The 22,982-nt window shown below is 37.7% G+C and overlaps 1 long non-coding RNA gene across 3 annotated transcripts in view; it reads left to right on the top strand.

The window, feature by feature from the left end:
• Positions 1-14,801: 14,801 nt before the first annotated feature.
• Positions 14,802-22,982, top strand: part of LOC102261067 — a 392,744-nt gene continuing 384,563 nt past the window's right edge. For all 3 annotated transcript variants that reach the window (XR_001360298.1, XR_314626.2, XR_314625.2), the window contains exon 1: positions 14,802-14,862. This is a non-coding gene — a long non-coding RNA (uncharacterized LOC102261067). The remainder of the gene's footprint in view (positions 14,863-22,982) is intronic.

Genomic DNA, 22,982 nt, shown 5'->3' with positions numbered 1-22,982 from the left:
ATAGTTTAAAGAGAATAATAATAGCAACAATGACACAGATAATAACAAGATGGTTGGAAACAAAGGTGAAAAGAAAATATGGATAAGAAAAAGAAACCATGGGAGAGGAAGGTATACCAGATCCATGAACAGCAATCTAGGGCCCATGTCTTCTTTTGCAATATAAAGGTTACTAAAGACACTGGACATTATGTTAGTCAATGTCACCTGTATAATATCCCATGAGACAGCCTTCCCAACTGTAATACCAGAAAAATCTTTGTCTAATTTGAAGAACTGTAGTGCTCTCTTCTTTATGATAATAAAACGTATATAAATTACCATGTTTCTCTCCTTCTCTGATTGTCAGGAAGCACAGGGCCAGATATTATGACAACCATGGAAACTATTTTAACCTTCATAATTAGAATATTTCCCTTTTCTTTGAATAGTTAAAGCCATCTCATCTTACTGTACATATATTCTATATTGTAACTGAGTTCAAATCACTTTTAGAAAGGATTTTTTTGTAATGAATAATGATATGTCAACATATAATCAATCAACACATTTTGTGTCTATTCTGAGTGATGTTGAGAAGGATGCTTTTCTGCACCCACTAAGAAAAATGGGTTGTTCACATCCTCTTACCAAAACTCTGATTAAGCTGGTTTGAGTATTTGGGGTATGCACGGTAGTGGGGTGAGTTCTAATAGAGAGTAATTAAGGAATAATAATATTGAAAACTATACCTAAAGGAAAGAAAGGGGTGACTGTGAAATTGAACAAATTTAGAGGAACTTACATAATTGTGTACAATGCCCACTGGGATCAATCTTTATGGACCAACTCTCATAATGTGTGGATGTCCAGCCCACAGTGGTGAGACAGCTAATTAGATAGGGACTCACCCACCAGCAAGATTATAGTCCTACAAGTGGTTTTTTTCCTGCATAAAGATGCTTTCTTGTGGGTGGCTGTGGTCATGGCCATGGCCATGGGAAGATGGAGTTAGGCTACCTAGCGGTGTGTTTTCATTGTGCTTAGATGCAGTCCCACCCATTTTAATATTTGAACATTGCCTTTAAAGTTCCATCCATTTAGCATTTGGGCCTTGATTAAATACACATTGACTAAGAAGCATCATAAGTTCTGAGAGTCAGGCTTAATTTTAGATTTTCTTGCTTGTAGCCAGTTATGTTAAACATTAATGCAATTGAAACTTTATCTTTTTAAAACCTGTGAATAATTCAGTTTTCTTTACCAAAGTATTTGCCCCCAAAATATTGATTTTAAACAAAACAAAACAAACAGACCCATAAATATAGAGAACAAGCTGATGGTTGCCAAAAATTAGGTGTCTGTGGGGGGTATGGGTGAAATAAGTAAATAAATAAACACATACATATTATTGAGGTTTAATAGTTAAAATAAATATTGATTTTGAAATACAAGACATATCAAAACTTTAAGAGTTTATGGCACATGAGTGATTTGGAAAAGGGACATATGGTTATATTTCCTGTATAATTTTTGTATGAATAATTATCATCATGGACATAATTTGGCTTTATATTTTTCCAATTATTACATTGTAATGACCTTTATTAATTGTAAAAATTTAATTAAATTTGTCAGTATTTTACTAAAGTTCCAGCATTAACATTGTTTATACATGTTCTATGACATTCACGTTTCCTGAAAGTTGTAAATAAAACTGTAGTCCAACTCTATATAGAAATCTCACCACTATTGTTACTGTTATAAAGCATGTATTTTGTAACTGATGGTTGTCAGCCTGTAATTTTTTTTTCCTTTTATGCCTTAAACATTTTGCAGTTTACATTAATTTTTATAGTATTTACAATCTATCCTGTCATTGCATTTTTAAATGATGAAATGAAGATGATCTTTATTTAATTATGTCTTCTTGGACCAGAGGTTCTCAATCTGAGTTGCACGCTAGAAACACTTGGGGAGCTTTTCAAAATCCAATTGTCCATGCTGCACCCAGATTAATTAGGTTGGAATCTCTGGGGTTTGGATGCAGGTATCGGGATTTTTTAACCCTCCCCAGCTGATTCCAACATGCAGCCAAGTTTGAGAACCAGTGGATGGAGCAGAGAAGCACATCTGCTCTGAGCCATTCCCAATGGCCCCAAAAGATACTGCAAAAGGTTCCGTGCCTCAGGCTTCATCATTTGGTGTGTTTGTCCTGCTTCCTAAATCAATTTTGGGATGATAACAGTTGGAAACAGTATAGAGGACATTGGAGGTATTTTGTAACAAGTTTTACCCAACAGAGTCATTGGTTTATTAGGATAGATGGAATTCCAAACTTTGAGGCTTTTCATAGTCATAACTGATTGCATCTGAAGTTCATTATAAGTGCCATGTTTATGAAGTATCTAAGTAAGCATTTCACTGAATTAACATTCAACACTCAAATTGAGTCTGCTATTGAAAGAGCATGTATGTGAACCCACAGGGCAGGCATGCATACAGAAATGGAAAAAAAATACGTATATATAGCCCTAGCTGGTTTGGCTCAATGGATAGAGCGTCACCCTGCAGACTGAAAGGTCCCAGGTTCAATTCCGGCCAAGGACACATGTCTGGGTTGCGGGCTTGATCCCCGGTAGGGGACGTGCAGGAGGCAGCCAATCAATGATTCTCTCTTACCATGGATGTTTCTATCTCTTTCTCCCTCTCCTTTCCTCTCTAAAATCAATAAAATATATTTAAAAAATACCTATATATATGGCAATCTTTCCTTGAGCCCCCCAAAATTAGTGTAGGTTGATGCTAGGAGTCTCAAATTGGAGGCAGGAGCCTGGATTTTCTTTTTTCCTGTGTCTGCTTCCACCTGAAAATTCTGTCATCTTTATTGTGTAGATAGTTAAAAATGTAAAATCGGTGAGATTGATTTCTCCTCTCTCCACCACCCACATTTTTTTTAAAGTGCAGAATTTCTGGATAAATATCCTGAAGTAAGAAAGTTTAAGTGTCTACTCTGACAGTTACGAATAATTTTATGCAATAGGCAGACAGACAAATTGTGCTGATTGTCTGTATTTCTTAAAAAAAAAAAAAAAAGGAGAGAGGGAGAGAAAGTCTGGCCTGGAAACTAGAGTAAATCACAAAAGTGATCTCAAGTGAACAGAGATAGATTTCTGGAATACAGTGTGCAATGAAACCACTGACCTCTTATACACGGGTTCATGTCTTTTTCTACAGAAACAGATGGGTAATAGCATAATGCCGAAATCATGCTCTACATAATATGGACCTAGTGATTGCAGACCTGATTGCTTGCCATATGGTTGCTGAAGGGTTGAAGAGAAAATGGGATGATATGCAAACCCTTAAAAGCAACATTTTTATTGAATGGCCATTACATTAAAACCCAAACTCTGCAAATGAAGGCAAAAAACTGTGGTGAATAATGATGAAATAACAAAGCAATAAAAGCAGCAGCAGTGTTGTATGTATTTTGTTTCGGATATGCAAAAAAAAAGGGCAGGCTTATTTTTGTCACTTTGCCTAGCATTATTATGAGCTTTTCGGGGTAAGGTGGTGGGACATAAATGCCTTCGGGGCGGAAATACTGGATGTGTGGAGCATTGCTGCATTCACTAGGTCAGAAAGAAGAATATGATCACTTGTCCCAGAGGAACTGAATCTGACTCAAAAGCTACCTGCAGTATGTGACTAACCCCTGTGAAGTTCAGTATATCAGCAAGAAGCTAGTAGTAAAAACCTGCTTTGAGAGTCTAGGGTGATAATGCAAAAATGAAGAAACTTGTTTACCTCTTGCCACTGAATTTCCTCGTGCCGATTTTGCTTCTGCCTGACTGTTGGCAAACAGGTGTATGGGATAAGGTGCATGCCGTTTCCCAGAGCGTATTCCAGTTTAGTCGAGCAGCTGGGATCTGTTTTGCTCTGAGTTTTGTTTTTTAGTGCGTAACTGGGAACAGAAATTTATTAGCTTGCTTCAAATTTGCATACACTTCATTTCCTGTCTCTTTAATGAATGTCTTTCAATCACACAAAATCCTAAGAGTTTGTGCTCTCAGAAATGGAACCCACATACATTAAACTAAACCTACTAAGAGAGTGTGGAGGGTAATGAGGTGAGAGGTAAAAATTCAGCCCTTCAGTGAGAAGTCTGAAGCATCTAATTTTATTTTAGAATGTCAGAGCTACTGATCAGAACTGAACATCCAAACTCAGAGTATATTATTAAGCTCACAAACCTATGGGAACTTGGGGAATTCTAACTCCCTAGTGCCTGCCTATAATGGTTCACTCCTCAAGAATTTTTTTTTTTAAAAGATTTCACAAATGTCACCTTACTATGAATTAACTTCCTTATTAAACTCTCTCTCTCTATTTTCAATTCCTAGGGGTTAAACCATATGATTAGTGAGTAGTCTGAGCTGTTTGCTTTTATTTGCCTCACATTTTTTTCTTCTTCTTGTGCCCCTGGCTTTAATTCATTTTTCTAGAAGCAGAGATATCCCATGAGAATTACTAAGTTCAAGTTGGAAAGGATTTTGGACCGCTTATAAACGTTGCCCATTGTTTATAAAATGTGTGTTTGAGGGAAGAGGTTGACGTTGGCTAGTAGGAGGTTTGGGGATGTTCTTTATTTTACTTTGATTCTTATCCCTCATTGTTAAGGGTAATTAAGAATTGTTTTGTTAAGTTGAAACTATCATGCCCACTCTCAAGGTAAGTAATTGCTTAGTTCAAGAGTTCTCACACTGTAGGGCCAGTTAATGCACAGATTACTGTGCCCCAGCCTCAGAGTTTCTGATTCATTGGATTTCCATGTGGTTGGTTATGATTTGCATTTTTAAACAACTTCCCAGTTGATGATGCTGCTGATTCCTGAGACCACACTTTGAGAACCACTAGCCATGTTTTAGTGCCTGGTGACCAGGCAGATACTTTAGCACCATCAAATATTATTGATTTGAGCATGGGAAGAGTTTTGAGAGCTTTCGATGTACTTGTAGTTTTGAAAGGAACACCCTGCACACTTAAGGCAGCCGATGAAGCCACACTGAGCAAGATCAAGGCAACTTTGTCCCAAGTAGGAGTAGAGGTGCAGGTGGAGGCACCCTAGCGCGGATGCGTTGTAACTTTCCCTGTTTTGTCGTTGGTAAAGCAGTCGCCCAGGTCTGCATCCTGCGACAGGGTGCACAATGTTGGTTTGGTAGCTGAGACCTTCGAAATCCCATTCGCTTTTTCTGGAAGAATAGAATTTCTATAGCAGTGTTCAGAGAACTCCCATCCACTTAAATGAATCCTGGAATTGTTAGGCATTTCATCAGCCTCATTGCTTTTATTACTTTCTGTGGCCTAAAGACATATGACAAGCGTGGTATAGTATTTAAGACATTTTATGTATGGCAAAGAGTTTTTTTTCCTCCCAGTGGTGAGAAGCATTTTCCTCCTGCCTAAAAAGCTGATTTTTATTCAGCTTGACTAGTGACATATCTCCTGTGTGGCAGAAATAAGTTTTGCATAACTTTTAAGAGCCCTATTTAACAGATACAGGCTGACCTATTTAACAGATACCCAGTGCTACATAATGTATTTAGGTCAAGTATTGTGTTTGAGCTCCTCATCGCTCTTGTACTAGTCTTGCTTTCTGTGGAAACCTCAGGTATATCACAGGTACAAATATAGGCCAAGGGATGTTGCCTGGTATCAAAATGTAATAAATCTCTATATAACATAATTATCCTGTCACCCAATCCTCCTACGGAAGTTAAAAGGGAATCTGAGACTTTAATGAAATATCTGCCCTACTGGTTTTCCTTTAAGGCATTCACAATGCTGCTATTAACACGGTGCTATGACTGGGAACCTGAAAAGCATCAGTGGAGTTAAAATGCTTTTGAATGTCATTACGATTTTGGAATACTTCCCTTTAAAAATGAAAAGAAAATGGTGGTCCGCTATCATTTTTTTAAATAACTTTTTACTTGAGAAGTTGAATGATTAAGTTTTGACACACGTCTCTCAGGGTAAGGTTTTTTTCTTACAGAAATTTTTTAGGTAAAGGTTGCAGCCTGAATATGGGCAGTATCATTATCCTAATATGTTGGAAGATGAATCCATCCATCTTATAACAATACCTCATTGCCTCCAAGGATCTTAAACTGTATAAAAGTAAATGCGAATTTGAAATGAGATGTTGAGAAAATGCAACTGAAAAATTATTCTAAGCTAGCTTTTAACATGTGTTTATCAAATACATTTGTTCCTCCTCTAAGTGGAGAACTTTGATTTTATTTTTTTAAGAATTGGTGCTAATAATATCTTTTCATTTATGTACTTATCTCCCACTTTCCTTCCTTCAAGATACCAAAACAATTGCCTTGAGCTTCAGGTCAATCTATATCTGGAAGAGAGAAGAAAAAAAGCTCCTAATTTAATTCTTCAGCTTTGATATGTAATACACTATTATTCCCATTTTTTGCTTACAAATTTAGATCCACTTGCCTATGGGTGTAAATCCATTGTATACCATGGGCCAGAAATCAGCTCCTCCTCACTTTGTGGTTACACTGTGGCTGCAGTACCCAGGCTGTAAAATCAGTGGGTCTCAGCCCTGCCCACACCTTAGAGTCAGCATCTCTGGGGATAGGGCCTGACTAAGAATTTTTTTTAAAAAAAGCTCCCCAGGTAATTTTAATTGTGCAGCTAGGGTTGAGAACCACTGTTAAAAATCAAATAACATCCTGAATCTATAGGAATCACTTTTTCAGCAATTACCCTCTTACATGAATGAAAATTAATTATACAGGTGGAGGGAAAAAGATTCCATGTCATCAAATGTCTTTCTGTAGTCTGCTTACACAGAGAATAGGGCACTTGACTGAGGCTTAAAACAGCTCTGACCCAGGGTTATGCATATGAAAGCAGGGCTGCCCTGGATGTCTCCCCTGCCTTTGACTTAGCACAGCAACTGGTAAGTCAGGTGTGGACACACCAGTCAGGCAACTTACTCACCCACTCTCTTCCCTCACCGTCATCTGTAAAATGGTGATGAGAATATGCTGGCTATACTGTAAGAGTCAAATTAAAAATATACCAGCATCTTGAAGGCATGAAGTAAGTGTTTTAAGATAAAGAATTAAGAATCACATTTTCTCCTTTAGCCCAAATGACAAAGCAGTAAATTTGTCTTTTACTACTTTTGTTTATACCTACCAAAGAGAGAGATTAAAATGGTCATCAGTACTTATATTTTGCATTTTAATAACAAACATCAGTGATCTTTAAATGAGCTGTTATTTGGGTTGTGTGTTCTCTGTTACCACAGACACTTGAAACATTAATCCCCCCTGCTCACTTTCCCCTTCCTTGTAGTATTTTTCCTAAATGACGATGATCTAAATACTTACATAATTATATTGCAGTCATTGTGGGAGAAGACCTTTTTGGGGACAGGGCACATATCCGAGAGCTGAGCTTTGTGAAGAATGGTCATGGCGCAGTGAATGAGGAATCTGATGTGCTGTGTGGTCAGGGCACTTCACCACCATCCCAGCCACGTCGAGGGCGCATCTTGCTTTGGTTTTCTAAACCTCTACATTTGTTATTGGCTATTTTATGGAAGTAAATACAGATTTACTCTGTGTGTTTTCTTTTAATTATGATCTTTTCGTTATTTTAATTTCTTGAAAACATCATTTATAAACTCTAACCATTAACAATATAGCACTTGCATATTTTACTTAATTGACAATTTGTCATCTTTTATTTTGGAAGTACATATTAGTGAATTTATTGGCACAAAATAAACCTGGCAAGTTGTATGGGCCTCAGTAAGTTATTAGGGATGTGTGTGTGTGTTTGTGTGTGTGTGTGTGTGTGAACTTCAGCTTTTACATGGTCTGTCTCCAATGCCCTGGTCTAAAGTCCACCACTGAATGACTATATTTATTATCTTAAAAAACCCATTAAAATGATGACTAAACAATTTTTAAAAGAAAGACATTTAAATTTCTTTTATAATCACAAGATTTTTACAAATAGAGATGCTTTTAATCATTTCATTCAGATAATTTCTAATGTGCTCCTTTATAATCTTACAGTTCGGGGAACTGTGTTTAAGTGAAATGGGGAGTGCACTTTTTGACTCAGGCTCATTCAGTAGCATGTCCTAAATGTGGGACTGGTTTTGTTTTTATATAACTGTCATAATGACCCCAGTCTGAGAATCTACACATTAATTTATGTGACACTCCTGTATTAAACATTCCACCCTGGAAGAAAGAAGAAAACGCCAAACTGTCCTTAGTAGAGGAAAATCGTTCCTCGTGATGTGCTTGTTCTCATCTCTTTGTCCCACCCCCAAGGCTGCCTCTATGAGTCTTCATTTTGATTAACAGCCTTTCTTAGGAGGTGGGAGGCAGAGACGAAGATGCTAAACTCTCTCTGAAGTGTGTGCTAAATGATTCACAACCGTGTGAATGAATCCATTTCTGCAAGCATTCCCAACCTTTTAAATCTGTGGTCTGCCAAAGCTTTGTTGGATTCTATTCAATTAAAAAAAAAGGCACCTTTTTCCACGGCACCTCTTTTTATGCAGCCTGCAAGTATTTAAGTCCTTTGTGTTTCAGCTGAATTTTACTTGTTCCAGAGATAGTGTTTTGAAGAAGCATCTAATATTAATTTGTCTTTACATTTCAATGTGTTAAGGGTCTGCCTCTATCATTTTCATCATGGCTACTTGGGTTTTAGTGGCCTCAAATGTTTATGTTAAGAAACTACTGGAAATAAGAGAAAGAGATTTGGCTCATCCCGGTGGATGCACAAATATATATCCTATGTGCTACTGAAGAGGAATTATCTGATCCCAAATGAATGTGAAATATATTTTTCTGAGTGTTTATTATTTATAGGGAAAATAAGTCAGCAACAAATACACCTAGCTAATTGTGTAAAGGTTACTTAATTTTTCAATGCATCATTGAAAAATCAATACTGATCTGAGACCCAAGTATGATCTCCCAAATGGTATGATCCTATTTAGGGCAACTTGGAGGCTGTATTTCAAGGACAGTAACATAACACTCAGGGGATGTCTTTTTTTCTGATGACTGGTGGTGTTCTCCCTCCATATGGGAGTACATTTCAAGAGAGGCATCATTGTTCTAGAGCAGGGAATTTAGCGATTCCTTGTGTGTAATTTAGAAATAGTCAAGCCTATCATAACCCCATCATCTAGCTCAGAAAAGGGGTTTAGTAGAAAGGATATTATGAACCACAGGCAAAATGGTCCAAAAACTATGAGTTCATTGGAGCAATGGCTTTCAAAGTCTGGTCTGCAGACCCCAACACCAGAATCACCCATGGTGCTGGCAAAAATGAGATTCCTGGTCCTGACCAGCATTGCTCAGTGGTTAGAGTATCCACCCTGGATCCAAAGGGTCTCAGGTTTGATTCTGGTCAAGGACACATACCTGGGTTGCAGTTCCTCACCCCAGTTAGGGCTCATGAAGGAGGCAACCAATTAATGTGGCTCTCTCACATCAAATTTTCTCTCTTCTCTTCTCTCTACTCTTGCATGAATTTCGTGCATTGGGCCTCTAGTGAATAATATTAATGCATTTGTAAGAATACAAGGATAGAAGGTGCTGTGGTATTTATGTTGGGGTGCAAGATAAATCTGATTGTTATAGTTAAAGAAGAAAACTTATTTAAAGTTTTTTGGTTTCCCAGAATTATAAAATATCATTTTTCCTTTTTCATTTCACACTTTACATAGATGTAAATTTAAGTGTTCTCATCTTTTCCAGAGAGCAGGGATACTTTCCATTGAATGAGAGCATAATGAAAGTTAATGATTTACAAAGTTCAGATGGGGTTTGGTTGGGAAAAGTTAGAGTTTCTGGTGGGTTACTATTGTAAGAGAGTATTTCTTTCTTTTTCGCCCCCCTTTTTCATTGTATTTTTTATGTAAGCTACAGTGGTTGAATTATAAACTTTTCCCAATAAGTTATACAAATGTCATGCTTTGAACAATTAAAGCCCAGAAAAGCAAAATCACATCTCAGTCATCCTGCACATTTTATGAATGTCTTCCCTTCCTTTCTTCTTGACATACTTCCTTGGTCATTTGTTCATCTGAAATGCTTTCTTCTTCTTCAACTTGAGAGTTCACAGAACTATGATTGTGCCCCCATTGTAATATGCTTTGTTTGGTAAATTATTTAACCTTTTGAATCTCTGTTTCTTCACTATGTTTAGCTCATAAGGTCAAATGAGATGTTTCATTTGAAAGCTTTAAAAATTTCTCCCCATAGTATCCACTTATGAAGGCGCCTACCCATAAGGACACTGTGCTGCCTTTATTCTATGAACCGTCTTTTGCTTATTGTGTCATCTGCTTGGTATTTATCATAACTACACTTGAATTATAAGGCAGTCATTACCTTTGGTCACACCATCTTCTTAACTAGACTTTGGGCTTCTTAAAGGCAGGTACCATTGCTTAACCATTGCTTAACCATCTTCTACAGTGGTAATATGGGAGATTTTTTATGTAGGTTTATAAATTAACATGCTTATTTTTGGCAACTTGTGTCTGGACCATGAAAGTATAGAAGGAAAGATAATTTCAAGCCTAGATGATTAGAGTTGAAAAATCCAAGTAAATTTGTGTTTGTGGCTGAAACAGAAACTTAGACACCAATCATGATATATAATAAACTGCCGGGGTTCTTGTCCCAGCATCAAGAAGGGTTCAAGAATCTGGAAAAGGCTGTGCGCAGATGACATAGAAATCCAGAGACTAATCAAGAGTCCGGAGACGAGATATAATTTTGAAAGGCATTGGGGGTCAGAGGACCTTCAGCTAAAGGAACTGAAGACTCCCTCCTTGTCTAGGACCCTTGCTTTTATTAACACAATTTGTCCTAAGGCAAGGTGGAGATAATACACTTTAAAGGGTAAGGTTTCAAAGGGTACAGAAGCATTGTCAGTTTGGGGAATCGCCTATGGCTGTTCAGGGGTTTGGCCAGTAGGAGGCAATAACATGTAGATTAAGATGCCCTTTAACTGTCTGGCAGCCACAATCAGTTTACTATTCAGGTTTCGGGAAATGCCTTTAGCCATTTCCAACAGGTGGCTACATGTGTGACTCAACCCTGTTGAGTCTCCAAGTCTCATCAACCTTTTGATGAAACTCTTGAAATTATGACATGCTGGAATTGGTCTACGGCAGTGATGGTGAACCTTTTGAGCTCGGCGTGTCAGCATTTTGAAAAACCCTAACTTAACTCTGGTGCCGTGTCACATATAGAAATTTTTTAATATTTGCAACCATAGTAAAACAAAGATGTATATTTTTGATATTTATTGTATATATTTAAATGCCATTTAATAAAGAAAAATCAACCAAAAGAAATGAGTTCGAGAGTCACCTCTGACACGCGTATCATAGGTTCGCCATCACTGGTCTACGGCATCCAACAGTGATCAAAAACTTCTGGGGAAGGGGTCTTTATATGAAAGTGAACAACCTCTAATCCAAATATATGTAAGAAATGAATGATTTTAGTATATTAGCCACGAGGTTCCAAAAAGTCATCTCCCAATTACTTGCCTTTTTCACATTTATCAAGTGGTAGTCACGTCAACTATGCTTTGGCAAACATTTTCAATTTCCTTAGAAACTGAGTTTGTATTATACACCCTTCTCTGAAGACGTGACTATTTAGTTAGGATATCCGGTTGGAACTGTATGTCAAAATGATTAGAATCAGTAGATTAATTATAAAAGGCAATGTTCTTAGGAGTTATTTATTATGTCCCTAGTGGCTGGAGTTTATTTTTAAGTGTATTTCATCATGCTTCAAGTTTTATTTATAGACTTAACTTCTTAGCATGAAGTCTGGCTTTCATGATTTCACTCCATGCATTGGGCTTGTACAAGTGGCTATTGAACACCAGCCAGGATGATTCACTTTTTATCACAAGATGGAAAACTTCTTTCAATATGGTTCTATCTTGACATATCTGTTTTCTGCTGCTGGTTAAATATCAGTGACACAGAAGGTGGTACGCATTCATCAAACACTTTAACATAAGTAGTTCAGGACTGTTTAAAAATCTGAAACTTGGGATTCTGATGAAAAATTCAAGTGGACCATATCACAATAAACTGAACTTACCTGTTTCTCTCTTTTACCTCCCACCTATAATTCTACATGTAGAGATGGGGAGAAAAAGTAATTGTGAAAGACCCGGAGGAATGTCCAAACAGCCAACTTTCTGCTAGAGTTGGCATTTATCTCCTTTTTAAAATAATCCATGGGTTAGGTGTGTTTCTGAGCTGAAATTTAGGAGATGAGAAAAGATAGGAAATTTGGAATATCATATATAGGGAAGCATTTCTGTCAAACATTATTGAAGCTGGAAAAGAATGAAATTGAAACAAAGAACACCTGCTACTTTAACTCATTTTAAAAAACATAATGGTTTTTACTTGCTGACTCAAAATACAGTATTTCCAGAGAAGAGGAAGTGCTAATCTAACAGGGAGAAACTATAATGATTCACTATGTAAGATATGAAGTCAGAAATATTTCAAATTGGGTTTTTCAGTTTCTGGAAGGGTAGCTATTTTGTATAAAAGTGGTTTTACTCATCAGGTGGTGAATATTTCTCATAAATTGCAATAAAGAGAATAAAATCGGCTTGTCACTAAAGATTTTTTTTATTGACATCTTTAGCTTGTCTTCATGCCAGTAATTAAATTGCTAATTATGTGTTTCTGTTACTGTGGTCATGCTTTTATTACATAATTGCTTCAAGTTTTGCTCAAATCACTAACAATATTTATTTAACCTTTTTGTACATTAGATAAATTTTAATATATAGAAGCTTTGGAATGAGTTCATTGACTGTTTTGATTAGCAAAATCAAAGGAATTCTAACCTTTCTTGTAGTTACATGGGTTGGTTCATATTTTCAATGAGCTTGCTGATAATTATTCATTCAAGCCATAGCAATCATTGAAAGACCAATTGAAATAGAACAGAAAAATTACAAAGAAAACTTTTCAACATGCCATTGTCCATTCTAAATAAATTTAAAATGATTTTTCTTGAAGTAATTGGAAATGTAAGATTAACAATGCAATCTTTAATATGTGCCCCATAAATTTCAAAAAGTTATTTGATTAAATGTTGGGTAATTCAGTTACCAAGCTTCCCCTCCCCTTTTGAATGCAGGCATAATTTTTGTCAGTGTTTCAATGTAGTCATGATTTTGTTTTCTCATTTGTTTATTTTATGCAAACCATAAGAGACATTTTTCTCAGTGAAGATTGCCTCTTTATTTTATTTTGAAATATTTGTATATTTATTTCATTAAATGAGATAATGCTTTTTCTTATTAACATAATTTCCAGTACATTAAACATATTTCTCTACAGACAGAAGAGAGGAATCAAATTAAATGACAGCTAAATCACTGGCAGCAATTTCAACTGTTAGAAGAAATAAGTGTCTCTGTTTTCTTTGTGATCACAAGATGTGCTGTAAAGGGAAATGAAATACTAAAGAAAGAAGGGAAAACATAAAGAAATAATGACTGACTTATTGCAGTAATACCATGGAGAGAAGAAAAATTCACTGCAAATAAAAGCTAAAATAATATAGTGGATTTGAAAGTTACAAAATTCATTTCTTATTGATGAGTTTGGTGGAAGCCTAATACTAAGCAAACTGATGAAAAAAAAATCAATGCAATAAACTATGAATGATGAAAGTTGAAATAAATACTTTGCGTATGGAGGACCATTATTCTAAATGTCTTTAATTTTTTAATAATTCATGTCTTTATGTTTACCAAAAAAGGAGGAATTATTGCTTGGTGGATTCAAAATGCATGTAAAAAGCATCTACTAGAATTCCATATTTAGTAATAAGTCCAAGTGCTATTGGTGACCTTATGATTTTGGTATCATGTCCTGACTTTGACAGAAGTGCATTAGGGGGAGGTGAACCCTAATTTAAAAAACAGTGCTTACTATAAATGATGCTGGTGCCTTTATACAGCATAGTAACTCCATCAAGGATAAGCTGCTTTCCAAGAAGACAATTAATATTTGGAACCTTGAAAGAACAAAACTCAGGATATATATTATATGTGTGTATTTATGTCTATAGTATGCTTGTGATTGTTCTGGCGACATTGATGTCATTTTTTGACAGAACTCAGCATTGCCACATACACATGCATGTGCCTACAAACATGTGTTTGTATTTTTTATGCTTGTCAGATTGTTAGTGTGTTCAAATCAGAGCATACAGGTACCTGGATCTGTGCATTTGCAGGTGGGCTTACCCACCCATTTTCTCTTTCCACACATCATTAAAAATAACTGGTCAATGTAATCAATTCAATCAGAAGCCAGTCAATTCAGTATGGGGGGAAAAATCACTTGAGCCACTTTTGCTGAATTGATTTTGACTGAATTAACCTTCTAATACAGTTGATCTTGAAGCCCTCTCTTCTCCAAGTCTGTCTTTCTCTCCCCATCCTGTCCCCCAATCAATTCGTATCCTAATCCTTCACCATCTCTCTCCCTTTAGTCCTTCCCACCCCTTTTTGGGGGGGACTTTCTCTTTCCTTCATCCCTCCAACACGTTCAGAAGCCTTTTCTATCTGCCCCTCTCTTCCCTTTCATTCTGGCCTTTTACCAGACACACAGCTTCCCCTGCCCCAGAGGGGGCAAAAACCCTCACAAAACATTCTAAATCTGGTTTTTCTTTTTTTTTTTGAATTGCAGAGATTTGAAACTATTGCTTGGCTGAAAACATCGGGCTCCCCATCTAGAATGTGACTCCAAAGGTAATCATTGCGATTTTTCCCACTTTTAGAGACCTCTTTTTCCCAAAGGTTCTCGGGTCCCTCTCAGGGTAAACTTTTGGATCATCTCTGGGATTGTTTTCTCTCCGTACAGCAGCTTTGTGGGCTGTGTGGGAACTGCAAGGTGCACGGTTTTCTGAGGGGTGAGGGAGGGCTGGCAGGGGGGCGGGCAATGTTAATGTTCAGGAATCCTTATGTTTGCCACTTTGGAGATACTTCCTCTTATCTTTCTTTCGGAATTCGGGGGATAAGGCAAAAGTGCAGGCCACATGCAAGAGATTTTGAATTATGCATTAAGCTGATAATGCTCCAGAATGCAAGCATATTCAATAAATAACTAGGCTGGTAGGGGAAAGGAGGTCGCTTTACCCGTGCGGAGGGCACCACATGGGGAGAGAACTAGAGGAAGCCTAGGTGAAGGGTGACAGCGAGGTCGCATCCTTTTAGCTTGCTCTGATGAAGAAGCAAGAAGAGTAAGTTAATATTGAAATTATTGTCTAATGCTTATTTGCTTTTAAATTGATTTCTCCAAGATAACAAGACTATCTCTAGGGTGGGCCCTGTGTGTGCAGGTTTGCTTCTGTGGCAGGGTGAGCCCCTTTGTGGAATTTTATGTAAAGAAATTCTGTCAAGGGGAGAAATTCATTCATTTATTGGGACCTATAAACTCTTTAAAAAGGCAAGATTTTTCAAAATGAAAATTGGCAAACTACACAATAGGACGCTCAAGGTTTGTTTCACCGGGTATCTTTTCCTGATTAGGATGTAGTAGAAGTTAAGCCAGTGGAAGAAGCAGAAGGATTAGAAGAATGCTACAAATGATCTCCCTGGCCCACTACACAGCACTACCCACTGCTGAACGAAACTGATTCTTTTATTCTTTGCATTGCTTCTCTGGCTTTAGTAAAATATATCCATGGATGTAACCATTTGTGAGAAATTAACCGAGGTGCATGTATACTCTCACACATACAGACACACACACACACACACACACACACACAAACAAACACAAACACATTCACACACATACACAAACACTCACAGAAACACACACACACTCAAACACACACACATACAAACACACGCACACACACACACACACACACACACGATTTTTAAAACTATTTAGTTTAAAAAAAGGAAATGGAAAGTGCTCGGGGATGGGGACCATAGGAGATGAACAACTGAACCTCTGCCTATTTTTCCTCACCAAAAAAAGAGGAGAAATTCCACGTGCATTGAGTCATCCTCCTGGTTTTAGACAGCAATCAGCCCCTGGTTCTGCCATCTGAAGCTTGTGCTTAGACTGCCTGCAGCAGCGAATGCCTTCGAGAGGCTGGTTCTATAGGCACCCAGGCACAGACACACCGACAAATAACCACGGGTCTGGGAAAGCACCCTCCTCTCAGAGAGACATCTCAAGCAGCGTTTAAAGTAAATCAATCACAGAGTGTGGGGAAAAAGGCTTTTGTAGCAGAGTCTGGAGGTGATCTTCCCTGGGGAAATCCCTGCCCTTTCCTGGTAGTGCCATCTGGTGCACATGGGGATGGGACACACATATTTGTGTACACCACCTAGTAGATAGATTTTACTTGACACCTAAATTATTTTTATTTCTTTGGGTTACCTGCCATTTTGTGTTCATGGCGAGAGAAGAAAAAAAGAGGCAGCTCTCTGTGAAGGGTTGAGGTCATTAAGATCCCAACAAAAGCGAGGAAAGAGGAAAGGTTATTAGTGAGCAGGAATGAGGTCTGGTGGACCTCCTGGCGGGAGCAGTTCTCCCACAGCTCCTGGGGGAGCATGGCTGTGATCGGGAGAACGGTCCAGCCCAGGTCAGGGTTTGATTCTGCTCCCAGCCCATTGACTGATGGCAGAAGCGGAGACATTGCTGTGATGAGGTAATGTGAGTGGGTAAACCACAAGTAGCAGAGAATAGCTGATTTCTTGCTACATGTCCTGCTTGGCCAATAAATAATCTAAACATAAGGAGATGTTTTCCGGTTAGAAACTCATGCTGTGCATCTACTCGTGTCTCTGCTCTATAGTCAGATGTATTCTTAGGTAATCAGCACACCTATTCACTCTGGAAAAGGCAGGCCAATCACAATAAGGATAGTGATAGACATGTTAATGGAAGGAGAGAGAGAGAGAGAGAGAGAGAGAGAGAGAGAGAGAGGATATCTACCTATCTTGGTTATGAAAATTGGGATATTTAGTTATTTTCTCCAAGCCTAAGGTTTTCTTTGTATCCTTAAGACTCTCACTTTATTCCTTTCTTAAACTCTCTCTCTCTCTCTCTCTCTCTCTCTCTCTCTCTCTCTCTCATTACTAGTGGCCTGGGTAGAAGCCATGAGTGAGAGTGAAATTCCCAGTGAATCCCACATTCTGGTTCCCTCTATTTCTTTGACAAAAAATACTGGTACATTAGTTTTCTGGGGCTACCATAACAAAATACCATAGACTGGATAGCTTTGCTAACAGAGGCTTACTTTCTCACAGTTCCTGAGGCTGGACGTCTGAGATCAAGGTGTTAGCAGGGTTAGTTTCTTCTGAGGCCTCACTCTGTGGCTTGCAGGACAGAGGCCTCTCCTTGTGTCTTCACATGGTTGTCCTGCTGATGCTAGTGTGTCTTGGTGTCTCTTTGTGTCTAGATTTCCTCTTCTTATAAGGATTCCATTGGATTAGGGCCCACCCTAAAGTCTTTATTTTAACTTAATCATTTAAAAGATCTCATCTCCAAATATTATTATATTCTGAGAGGGTTTGGACTCTAACATACGAATTTGGAGCACGTGTTTCAGCGCATAGCAACTGGTCTTCCAAAATATTTGCTGGAATAATAATTAGTTAATTCATTTCTGCTACCTTTATTTAGAAATGTATTCCCCCAACCTTCATTCTCATCTGCATTTTCATTATACCTGATTAAAACTAATTTATTACAATTAATGTAGGTGGTTGTGTTTTGTTGTTTTAAGGAGCTAGAAAGTAGATCCTCACCAGAGGTTGAATCTGTCTACATCTTGATCTTAGACCTCCTAGCCTCCAGAACAGTGGGAGAAAAAAAATTTCTGTTGATTAAGCCTCCCAGTCTATGATATTTTGTTATAGCAGCCTTAGCTGACTAAGACAATGCTCAATAGATATTATTTATATCTAGTAATCATAATAAGCACAGATACTTATAGAATGCTACACTGTGCACTGGTGCCCGGCAAAATGTAATACCTTCCTCAATTTTCTCTGGTTATAGACTTATTTCTTGCGTTTAGATTTAAAACCTCTAAAAGGAGCAGGTTCTTTAAAAAAAAATTAAGTGACTTTGATAGAGAATTGGACACACAAAGTATGTACCAAATACAAGCAAGCTTTAATGTCACTTCCTATCCTCCAAAGACCCAAAGATCCTTGTTCCAAAAGTAGAGTAATGAGTTATAGCCATTAGAAATAATAAGAAAATAGTTTTAGATAGATCTAGATATAAATCAGAATAGCATGAAGTGAAAAAAGTCAACTCACAGGACAGTATGTATAGTCCAATTTGGGTTATGTAAAATACATACAGACATAAATTAAGAGTGAATACATAAAGGTTGGGAGACTCAACATGGTGATGTATGTAGGAAGATCATGAGCTCACCTCCCCCCATGGACACACTGAGTCTACAGATGCATATGGGATAATTCCTCTTTAAAAAATGTAAGGACTGGCTGAGTGATGACCACACAGTCAGCCAAGAAGAAGAAACCCTCACTGAAGTGGGTAGAAATGGCTGGGACACAGTCTTGCCATAAACCCCACCCCCCGACATGGTAAAACTGTAAAGACTATAAAGACATCTATATTAAACAGTAATTAACTCTGTGAGGGACAGCTATTGAGGGACTAGCAAAAGCATTATTTTGTGTTCTTACTTGCATTGTTATGTAGCGTGTTGATTTTTAGCCATAAGCATGTGCTTCTTTGTCATTTAAATTTTTGTAAACTGACTCCCCTGAAAATATTATTGACTTGAGAAATTTTACATTCTTAGATAAAAAGATATACGTGGGTAAAAAGATGGATCACGGACCATGGCTTTATTGATGATAAGTTTTCTCTCTGATTTTTCACATTTTATTTGCTGAATATCCCATAGTAAGTACTATTGCTTCACCCAAATTGTATTGAATAAGAATCCCAGAGATTGGGACCCAGGGATTTGCATTTTACGAAGCTCCTGAGATAAGTCTGATGGTTTGCTGGGTTTGAAAACAACTGGCAAAGGCTACACATCTCCAAAAGATTGAAAGGCAACATGGACCTTGTATTTGAATGTGCCTGGAAAAGTGACTTTACTTACATCTTCTTGAAGGTAAAACTAGAGAACATAATTGTACCCTTTACATTTCATGAGTACTGAGTCAGTTCTCCCTTTTTGGCTCCCGGAGTCTCAATCTACTGTGGTGATGCTATCACTTTGGTGATTTCCATACTCACTGACTAACCTATACTTCACACTGCTATTTATGTTAACTGCATATGGTGGGTGCTCTAATTCTAAACTCAACACTTCTGAGTATGTATTTAATTGTTTACAGAGTAATCAGTGGGATGGTTTTAGCCCATGGCTGGTTCTTTGCCTCTCCTTATTTTCTTTTTGTTTGGGATACATCACCCTTTCAGGTTATTGAGCTCTTAAAAAAGAGACAGGATTACATTTCATATCTGAGCGCCTTCTTTTCCATGTATCTATCATTAGAAAGGAGGGCCAGATGTGCGTGTTTTTAAAAGAACCTTGAATTAATCTACATAACTTTGAACAATCATGCCTGCCTGCCATCATGTCTTTCTGACATGCCGGTATGCACACCAAATGTTTGTCCACTTAACAATGAGACACTTATTTTTGCATTCCCAGATCTATTGATATTTGCTTACAATGCAGTTTCCTCTGTAAGAACTGTGGAATAGGACCCATTTCCCCTTGTCTGCTCAATAATTTTATACTGACCCATTTTGCTTTTTGCCCCATGTGTATTTCTTATTTTGGAGGTCAAATTATGGGTGAACCGTTATATCCCCCTATGGCTACTAAAGCAATACTCTTTGGAGAAAAGCATAAAATATAAAGTTGTGGTTTGTCTGTATCTTGGGCTTCTTTTTTTTCACATTTCATATTTTGAAAGCTCAAGTAAGCTAGAGTTCCTAACCTTTTGGTCACAACACATACCCCTGGCTAAGTTTGTCTTTCTACAAAATGAGCTACAAGAATGAGAATTGTTATAAAGGGGAGAAAAGCACTTCAATAATTAGGATTCATCTACAACTAGAGCATTTTATTAATTACACATTGTAATCACATGGATAGTCACAAAACCAATCGTGCAAGTCTGTATTTAGAGATTTGTAGACAGAAGATTTAACGTAAACATAGAAATGTTAAGCCTACTCAACTGTAACCTGCAAAGGAGATAACAAGAAGGATTCTGTTCTCTGTATGATTTGTGAACAATGCTAAGTAAATATTCATCATTAATATATAATAACTATTGCTTTTGGCAGTTCACTTTTCATTTAATTTGATAATGTGTCCAGTAAATGAAGTGGTACAGGCTACAGTGTTTTACCAACACAATTGCATATTTTCAATCATTGTTAAATGAAGGCAGCTCAAGGCAAAGCTTTAACCCCCACTAGTTTTGTGTGTGATAAAAAGAGAAGGCGCTATCAATCTTTATTGTCTGTCTCGCTTACTGTAATTGCATTCAATAGTCCACTGATTCTGTTGTCTGTGCTAATGTCAGGAACAGAGGAGAGCCAGATGCTCAGACTTGATCATATGCATCCAGTGGCTACTTTGATAAGTTGGCAGCAAGTCGCTGGGTTTGATGATAAATTGTTAACGCTATAGATTATGAACAGCTGAACACTGCAAGTGTACATGGAGGAAACTTCTTACCTTGTTTTAAATCTGGCATCAGGATGCTAGCTAAAGGGCATGTCATGTATTATTCAAATGCATCTTGCACTGGAAATGTGCCAATGACTCATTGTATCCCTATGAATAGTAAAAGCAACAACAACAACAAAAATCCACAGTGATTTGAACATGACATTAATGGTCCTGGGATTATGAAAAGCATTTTGAAACACTGTTTAATAGTTTTGATTATCTAATTCAACAAGAAGAAAGCTTCTGAGTTGTATTCACATTTAATCCATATTAAATAGCGCTCTTCCTGGTCATTTTTGTTCTATTAGCTGATACTGAGGATGTTTTCTAAAAACAAACTGGTTTTTCATAGTTAAAACTCATGGCAGTTTGCTTGTGACGGGACATAAATTGAAGCTGGGGGCAAGTGATGTGTTGAAATTTTTGCCAAGATTTCGTTTCACATAGATTCTGCCTCCTGGGAGAAAGATGTGATGTAGGCCATTATTACGGAGTGTGCAACAGTCTTACTTCTGTTGAGCTCCTGTGACTGTTGTGCGGAGTGTGCAACAGTCTTACTTCTGTTGAGCTCCTGTTGTAAAAGTTCAGGCTGTGGTTCTTAAGTCACTGGAGACTATTAAAGTTGTTGAAAAAGGCTGAGATGACCATGAACTGTGTAAGTCTCATACTAGAGAATGCTGAGCTGTTGACCACATTTTAAATGGAAAAATTCTAAGTGCAGAGATGACCATGAACTGTGTAAGTCTCATACTAGAGAACCCTGAGCTGTTGACCACATTTTAAATGGGAAAATTGTAAGTGCAACCAGATGAATATGTGTGTGTGTGTGTGTGTGTGTGTGTGTGTGTGTGTGTGTATGGAATTGCTCGTGAAGTCTCTGATCATTATAGGGTTTAGTTTCCTAAAATAACTACATATAAGAAGTACTGTTGGACTTAAGGATTGGGACAAAAAAAGTCTCTTGCCTAACTGATATGTTCCCTTTTATTAGATAATGGAAATTTTGTAATCCACTGTGTGTTCCTTTTTACTTGTACTGCCAGAAAACTAAAAAATTCAATCCTAATTAATTTTTTTAGATGCATATCAGCTATGATATTATTTTGTATTTCCCTTTCATTCTTTTCTTGTTACTTTAGTTTGTTTTTCTTCTCTCTCTCTCTCTCTTTTATTGGCAGATTATATATATATGATAAGTGGATAGCCGAAGAAAATTAAAGGTGGGGGCATAAAGTTTACCATGAGGTTTTAAGGGTGGAGTCCTGAGGTATCACTGTGTCACCAGAATAAGGACCACAAAGTCTCTAGATATGACCACTGTGGGATTCTAGCTGACACTGGGAAAGTCACTGAAACCTCTCTTAAGGTCAGTTCCTTGTTAGGCACATTCTTGCACTCCATGATGCTCTGCATGGGGCTCTCGCCCCTCCCAGCGATTATCCTGTTACTCACATTAGAGGTCTCATGACTTTAGCTTCCAGTAAACCACCTCACCCAGTTTCCAGGGGACTGCCTACACCTGGCTCCCACCTGCACCTGGTTTGACTCATTGCTCTGACTGACCCTTACAAGAGACATAAATAACCCGCTCCCCCTACTCTGCCCCGCTGATGCCGTTTTGGTCTCAGCCCTTCTGCTAGCAGATGTAATAGTAAATTTATAATTCTTTACCCCCTTTGGCCTCCTGCCTTCCTCCTTTGGCAACCCTAACATTCCTCATCTTCAAAAAGAAGTGACATTATAAAAGCATTTAATTTATAAGATTCTGGTGAGCATTACATTAATTAATATAGAGTGTCTATGTAAGAATGTCCAAATTTATGGAGAACTTTTATGAGTTTGTTTGAACCAAAATGGATGACAAAGCCATAAAGCATGGTCTCAGATGCTCTAAAGAATTACAGTTTTGCAGTTTCTTTTATGCATTTGGAATTAAGGAGGGAAGTTAAGGAAGATTACATGAAGGTAGGAGAAAGCAAAGTGGAGATTGCATGACAGGATAGTTAACAAGATTATGTGCTCCCTTAAGAGGGTGGTAATGGTTCCCAGGGGTCTGGAAAAGAGGATTACTCTGGGTTTCAAAGGTGTGTTAACCTAGATGCACAAGAACAATGGACAGGTCTTGCTTAAGGCAAAGATAGACCTTTTACTAAGGCCTGGGGC

This window comes from Myotis brandtii, unplaced genomic scaffold (genome assembly GCF_000412655.1).
Source record: "Myotis brandtii unplaced genomic scaffold, ASM41265v1 scaffold84, whole genome shotgun sequence".
Taxonomy (NCBI): Eukaryota; Metazoa; Chordata; class Mammalia; order Chiroptera; family Vespertilionidae; genus Myotis; species Myotis brandtii.
This window is presented reverse-complemented; position numbering and strand designations above follow the sequence as displayed.